At 45.4% G+C, this 8,168-nt stretch overlaps 1 pseudogene; it reads left to right on the forward strand.

Moving 5' to 3' along the window:
* Window positions 1–5,478: 5,478 nt before the first annotated feature.
* LOC124614484 lies at window positions 5,479–5,596 on the forward strand (annotated as a pseudogene).
* The last annotated feature ends 2,572 nt before the right edge of the window (window positions 5,597–8,168 follow it).

Here is an 8,168-nt window from a genome sequence, read left to right on the forward strand (position 1 = left end):
CCCACATGTCTCGACTGGTCAAGAACTTCGGCTCCTGGTTCGAGATCGGCTTCTCACCGACACGTGGGGGACAGTGCACGGTGACCGTCCCGGGCCGACATACCTTACTAATCTCTCCGCCAGTCGCCTAGACCGCATTTATGTCTCACGAGCTCTAGCACCGGGAGTATTGGACGTCGAACGTTGGCCGTTTGCCTTCTCCGATCATAGCGCTTTCATATGCACACTCACTCTACAACAGCAGCGGATATGGCGCAGCCGAGGACCCTGGAAGCTGAACGTGGCACATCTTCAAGCCCCGGAATGCCGTCAGATTATCGCCAACACATGGCTGGATTGCGAACGTCGTCTTCCCCGATACCCGTCGACTCTAGCATGGTGGGTGGACAGTGCAAAACCAGCTTTTGGGCGTGTGCTAACACAATTCGGAAAAGATATCGCAGCTTGGCATCCTCACACATTGGACTTTTATTACACGATGCTCCGCGAACTCGACAGCCAACCACCATCTCCATACTGACAAATGGAAAGCCGCCGAATTAAAGGTAAAATATTATCTCTTACGAGGAAACGTTTGGAGGGGGTCGTAGTGCGATCGCGACGTCAAGACCGAGTGGAAGGAGAAAACCCGTCTATGCATCACATCGTGCTCGACAGCCGCCGACGCCGACAGCAGCTGATCACGGACCTCGTATTGCCAGATGGCAGGGTCGTAATGACTCAGGCGGTGGTTACAGAAGCCTTCGCAGATCACTATCGCCGGTTTTACGACGAGGTGAATACAGAGGACGAGGAAGCGGACGATCACGACATACTGCAGCACGTGTCGCACACCCTCGACAATGCAGCAGCGGCGACGCTGTTAGGTGGGATTACACGAGACGACATCGAGGACGCGCTTAACAAGGGAGCACTCAACAAATCTCCCGGGCCAGACGGACTGCCGCTCGAGTTTTATCGTACTTTCCGCGATCTCATGATGCCCCGATGGATCATCATGTACCAAGAACTGATGACCCCCGGTTCCCACGTGCCACCTGCATTCGTGGAAGTTCTCCTTATACCGATACACAAGCCTTCCAGAGGTCGGACGGTCGAGGACTACAGGCCAATTACAATGCTTAACTCGGACTATAAAATCTTCACCCGACTACTCGCCAGCCGCATAAAGAAGGTTCTGCCCCTACTCCTCTCAATGGAGCAAACCACACAGGGCGGAGTGACCAACATGCAAACGGCAACCAGTGAATGCAGGGATTTAATAGCCATCGCCACATCCTGTCGCCTTCGCGCCGCTCTGATCTCCATTGATTTCGACCACGCCTTCGATAGAGTCCACCACAAGTTCCTTCTGTCCGTTATGGCCCGCATGGGCTTCCCGCCTGACTTTCTTGACATCTTTCAGCGCCTTTTCCGTGGAGCTGCATCCCGTGTACTGGTGAATGGACGGATTGCGGGTCCCTTTCCGATCCGACGGTCAGTTCGCCAAGGATGCCCACTCTCCATGATCCTTTACGCGATCGCACTCGAACCACTTGTCGGAGGGTTGAAAAACAGGCTCTCGGGCACGTCATTGAGGGATCACACATTTCACTGCAGGATATATGCTGATGACCTTCTGTTACCTGTCCGATCTGGTGACGAGGTACACTCGGTGATACAATGGATCAATCGCTATGGTTTGGCAGCGGGCAGCCTCATGAATGTGGCCAAGTCGGCAGCGATGCCCATTGGGAGAGGTCTACAGGAGGACGCTTTAGCCCCATTTCCACTAGTCAACAAGATCCGTTTCTTGGGCATAACATTTACACAGTATGTGCGCCGCACGGCTGCCATGAACTATGCACGATTACTACAGGCAATACGCACAGAAGTTCGCCGGAACTTACTTCGACGGATGGACCTCCTACAGCGTGTGGAATACCTCAGCCTCCACGTGGCAACTAAGATGATCCACATGGCCCAGGTCCTACCGATATCGACAGCGATGGCCCACAGACTGCAAGCAGCGTTTGGATATTACCTTACCGCCGGACACTTATTCAAAGTTCGCTACGAAACACTCACCCTCCCTCTGCTTGATGGTGGACTGGGACTTATAAATGTACGAGCGAGGGCTACAGCATTATACTTGTGCATAATGATGAAATTGTGTACCCACAAAGATGCTTCCCTTACGGGTCGTCTGTTAGAGGAATTGCTGCCGGCGTCTCTTCTGCCACCTGTCACGGTTGCGCACATTACACCCTCACTCTCGCACCTCTCGGCATTTATTCTTGAGTATAGTTACGTGCGCCCAGACCTTCCCAACACTCGCACTCCCAAGGCGAGAGACTTTTACAGACTGCTGCTAAGGTCCATCCCTCGCAATGTGATTGAGAGGAAGAGCCCTACGACCCTATGGCCTGCAGTGTGGAGAGCGGTCCAGAAGTCGTTTCTCCCCACGCGGGTACGAGACGCGTGGTACCAGGTGGTGAACGGGAAGGTTGTAACACGACAAAGGCTGCACGCTATTGGGATGGCGGATTCCCCCCTTTGCCCACGTTGCCACCTCGTGGATACTGACGAACACCGTTTAACATGTGGATCGGCGTTAGAGGTATGGCTGCTAGTGCAAAAGATCCTCGCCTGCTACCTACGTATCGCGCCTCGCACAATTGAGCCACGGCTCCTCCTTTGTCCAGAGGATGCTTATTTCCCACCTGCGAAGACTCACGCTCTCACATGCTTTGAAGGCATGTCCATATACTACCTCTTTCGAGAAGATGAGAAGATGGTGCTTGATTACTGGCAATTTCTCCGTAACAGTCATAGCACACTTGAATGTACACCCCGATAATGACAACTATTTGCGAACTATTTGCGCAGTGTCTTCGATAACCCCCCTAACAGTTGGGGAGTACCGGGCAGAGGATGACCGCCTTCATGGGGCTCCACACGCTGCGAAATGTTGTACCAATTTGGAACATGGAATCTATATGCAGATGGGCCATCCACATGGAATGGCGTGCGGGATTTGGTTACTTTTTTCTTTCTTTATTATCTATCATCACACTTATTGGTTTAAAATTCTATTTCATAGTTTAGAAGGAACTCTTGTTCTGTTGTTGCTACGGATGTACATTCTAATTTTGTTTGTCGTAACTGAAAGACGCCTTTTTTCATCCATATAAAAAAAAGGTTGGCAGAGGAAAAAAATAAAAAAAGTAAAAAAAATAAAAAAGTGGTAATCGTCAAAAAACAAAAGGTCGGTAGAGCATGAAACTCTTAATCTCAGGGTCGTGGGTTCGAGCCCCACGTTGGGCGAATATTTTTATTCTCCCATTGTATCATCACCATACCTCTGTTATCCTAAAGAGCATGGAACTATTAAAATAACGTTAAGTTTCTTTGCATAAGCTAGTAAAATTTACGTTTTGAGTGGTGCAGTGTGCATTACCAGTAAGGAGATAAAAAAAAAATGGCTCAGATGGATGTAGCATCTGCCATGTAAGCAGTAGATTCCGGGTTCGTCTCCCGATATAAAAAAATAAAAAAAATGGTAGAGCACTTGCCCGCGAAAGGCAAAGGTCCCGAGTTCGAGTCTCGGTCGGGCACACAGTTTTAATCTGCCAGGAAGTTTCATTATCTTTTCTGTATGCACCTATTCTTTGTACGGAAAGTTTCTGCATTCTTTGGGCTGAATCATTCCTTTCTTTTCCTTATGTCAGAATAAAACACCATTTCTCATTCATCAGCAGTAACATTACAGGATAGGAATGGTCGGTGTTGTTCACGAGCGAATTGAAGGCGAGGAAGCAGAGGTGCACATTTGGCCACCCGCAAATTTTTTTGATTTGGCCTAGAGCATGTGGTAGGCCGGTATTACACTATCAAATTTGTTTGTCCAATATCTTTGTCTAAGATATTTGATGGTGTAATAGGACTTTGTCAAATGTCGTCCAATATTTGATCAAATCTAGGGCCTCGCTGTATATTTGATCAAAGAAACCGCTTGTCTTCTGTTCACTGCAATGTGACATGTTACCACATGGAGCGCTAGCATCGCTGCAGCGTTCTGTCGTCTGTAGTGTTTTTATAACCATTGCCGGTAAACACAATTGGTGTGTGCCGACAACTACAAAATTAATAGAGATGTCTGAAGCTGATGAGGCGCTTTACAACGTGAGGCACCATGAATACAAAAATAGATTAAGAAGATTGGAGATCTAACCTGACCTAACCTAACCCAACCTAACATAACCCTCTCCTGTAGCAAGGAATCGGAGTGTTATAGTGAGCCTTTCTTCGGAAGATGTAGCAGTTCTTAAGTGAATATTGTGCTTTGTGATATGAGGATAACTTCATTGAGCACATACAGAAATGTATGCTCATCCATTCTTAAGTAATTGATGTACGACTTGACGTCTTCCACTGTAAGCTCACGTAACAAGTTTTGTTGAATGCTTTTATCGTGTCGTCGTATAACCCACGGCTTCACCCAGATTAGATTAGTTTTTCGTTCCATAGATCCGTGCTGAGGAGATCCTCGTGGATGTGGAACATGTCGATTTTTTTAAGCTGAAATAACAATACTAATAGTATGAATAAATACAATACATCGTTTGTTTCTATTAAAAATTTCGCCAATGGAGTAGAAGGAGTTGGCCAGTAGTAAGTCTTTCAGGCTCCTTTTAAACTGATCTTTAATTCTAACTAATTTTTTTATGTTTGCTGGCAAATTATTGAAGATGAGTGTTCTTGAGTAGTGGACCCCTTTTTGAACTAAAGTAAGTGCTTCTAAGTCCTTGTGCAGATCATTTTTGTTCCTGGTATTGTATGTATGAACTGAGTTGTTTGTTGGAAAAAGAGATATATTATTTACGACAAATTTCATTAAGAAGTAAATATACTGAGAGGCAGTAGTTAGTATACCCAGTTCTTTGAAGAGGTTTCTGCAGGAGGTCCGTGAATTTACTCCTCAAATAATACGTATTACACGCTTTTGGACCTTGAAAACTTTTGTTTGACTTCTAGATTTACCCCCAAAATATTATCCCATATGACATTATGGAATGAAAGTATGCAAGCTTTTTCATTTTTATGTTGCCTATGTCTGCTAACACTCGAATTGCAAATACAGATTTGTTAAGGCCTTTCTGCAGTTCTGTGGTGTGCTCCTCCCAACTGAATTTATTATCAAGTTGTAATCCCAGGACTTTTAAGACTGTCAACCTCGTATGTATGGTTCCATTTTTTCCCCCCACTTCTTTTCCGCATGTGCACACAATGCAATTGGAGTACGTAGAACTGCTGCGATTCAATAACATGTTGTTGTCAGCCATCTTGAACTTTGACGAAAAATTTGATGACAGTGTAATACCCCTTCTAGCGCTACGTCAAAGATCTTTGTCAAATATATTGGACGGAATATTGGATCACATCTTTGATCAAATCTTTGACAAAGAAATTTGATAGTGTAATACCGGCCGTACCCATGGCAATGGCCTTGCCGCAGTGGATACACCGGTTCCCGTCAGATCACCGAAGTTAAGCGCTATTGGGCGTGGTCGGCATTTGAATGGGTGACCATCCGGGCCGCCATGAGCTGTTGCCATTTTTCTGGGTGCACTCAGCCTCGTGATGCCAATTGAGGAGCTACTCGACCTAATAGTAGCGGCTCCGGTCACAGAAAACCATCATAACGACCGGGAGAGCGGTGTGCTGAACCCACGCCCCTCCTATCCGCATCCTCAGCTGAGGATGACACGGCGATCGGATGGTCCCAATGGGCCACTTGTGGCTTGAAGACGGAGTAAATGTGGTACCCATACATGCGATTTCTGAACCTTCTTCATTGTATGCAGATCTCGCACGAAGGGGTAATGATCACAATTCATCGCATATTCCAGTTCTCCGATACACTGACATGAATCATTGCGGATTAATACGTGTAAAGGATATTTATTAAACCCGGAAGGTCTTCCTCACCGTGGATACTCACTGATATCAAAACAATCCTGCTTGAAACGATAAAAGCATGTTCTTGCTGTGCTCTGTCCAGTGGCGTTATTGCTGTACACGGCGCAAATGTTTCTGGCTGCCTCCGCTGTTGTCACCCCTCTGCTTAACTCAAACAGAACAATACGTTGGAAATTTTCCAATTTCTCCACTTGGCATTCCATTTTCTAGCGTCCACAGCTCCACTTTCTATCTCCAAATGAGAAAATTACAATATGTAAAATGAAATTGAGCTACAAATAAAAAATTACAATCGATAAATATACTCATATCAACTGGAATACCGACATGCAGAACAAAAGCGCTACAAACTTATGCACCAACCTAATAGTAAGCGAGTCATACCATATCGAGGACGCTTCGCTCATTGACGTCGTATTTGCCCCTGATAGAAAGGCATTATGTCTAAGTCTGCCCTCGGATTACATTTCATTTTCTTAGTGGAAGATATTATTTTGAAGAGCTCTCAAAGATAATTCGGCTTTTCCCATCTCATTATGCATTAACAATGAAAGTTTCAGATCCAAGGCCGAAACCGGTCGTGTACTTTAATAAAGTGCGTATCAGCAGCTAGAGCGACCTTTGATTTATCTTTCCCGGTTGTCCAACATCTCTCCGACCAGTTTGTGTCTCAGAAAAGCCTTTTTCATAAGCCTTTGTGTTCCATTCATGAGAGATGCTGCTGTGTGTTTTTTCTCCCTTTTCGTTTCTGTGAAGTATGTGTAACTCGTATATGATGTTTTACCGGCCTGGGTGGCCGAGCGGTTCAAGGCGTTACAATCTGGAACCCCGCGACCGCTACGGTCGCAGGTTCGAATCCTGCCTCGGGCATGGATGTGTGTGAGGTCCTTAGGTTAGTTAGGTTTAAGTAGTTTTAAGTTCTAGGGGACTGATGACGTCAGACGTCAAGTCCCATAGTGCTCAGAGCCATTTGAACTATCTGATGTTTGCGTTTCTTATCATGTAGGTATGTTAACGAAAATCCTGTCCTCCGTCTTCTTCATTTCCACTGTTGCAGTTGTCTTCATTCTTTTCAAACCCCAGATCTCACAATCAAGCAACAGAATAGGAGCTACCAACACTTAACCGAATATATATGTAGCCACACATAAACATGCGTCATTTAAGGCAATCATTTGAAGGATAAAAAAGCTGGTAACATTTTTTACTGTTTTAGCATGTTTAGTCGATGTCTAAAAGATAGAAACATGTTGTAACTAATTACAGATGTGTGGTATGGTAATAGAGCCAACTAGGAACTGAACTTTAGATTTCGGTATTTTCTATTTTCAATAGACAAATAACTTGATACGTTACGCAAATTAAATAGAGGAAAGAACTACGAAGAAAAAATTAATTGCGTTGCTCAGTACGCACTGATGAAAAAAACAAAATCACAGTTTACACGGAATGAAATCCATTAATTATAGATTTATTTATCTTGATAAGATAAAGGCAGTTCGGCTCTTTTACATCTATCTAGATATTGTCCATATTTCACGTTACATTCAGCATGACACGCGTTTTATAAGACGCCTTATAACCAATGTGGAATCGCGCAAATATTGGAAATGGACGTGAAATAAGTAGTAGAAACAGTAACAGCTATAACAAAAAATATTGCGTAATCGCTTGCGAAACATCTAGATTTTAACTGTAGGTTGTGGCAGCAGTGGATGCGAGCGAAGGGATTGGAGAGAGGGAGAGAATAGGGAACATGATAGAAATATGAGTAATGAAGAAGAGGGGAATGAGTGGCATAACTGAGGGAGAAATTAAAAGACAAAAATGCGTACCTGGGAGAAAGTGTAAGCATTTGCTTCACTGTTCGACGAAGTGGAATGGCTATATTTGTTAATTTTTAAGAGAAAGATATGAACAGCGTCTTCGTTGATGTAGCAAGGCAGCGCTTTGTTCTGAGTGAAATGATGGACGAGCGTTGCGCCGATTTCATTAGAAAGTGGCAGCGTGCAGGCGAGAGAGCGCGGAGCGTTGACTGATTATTCAGGAAAGCAGCGATTTGCATCGCAAGCGAGCCAGGCATCAGCGAGCCGCGGTGCGTCGCGGCGATGGCGCGTGCATCGTAACGTGTCGCCGCGAGACGGATTCCTGCACAGGGCGCCGAGCATTAACCCGGGGCAGCGCCGGCTCTGTATGTGCGCAGGCCC

This window comes from Schistocerca americana, chromosome 4 (genome assembly GCF_021461395.2).
Source record: "Schistocerca americana isolate TAMUIC-IGC-003095 chromosome 4, iqSchAmer2.1, whole genome shotgun sequence".
NCBI lineage: Eukaryota > Metazoa > Arthropoda > Insecta > Orthoptera > Acrididae > Schistocerca > Schistocerca americana.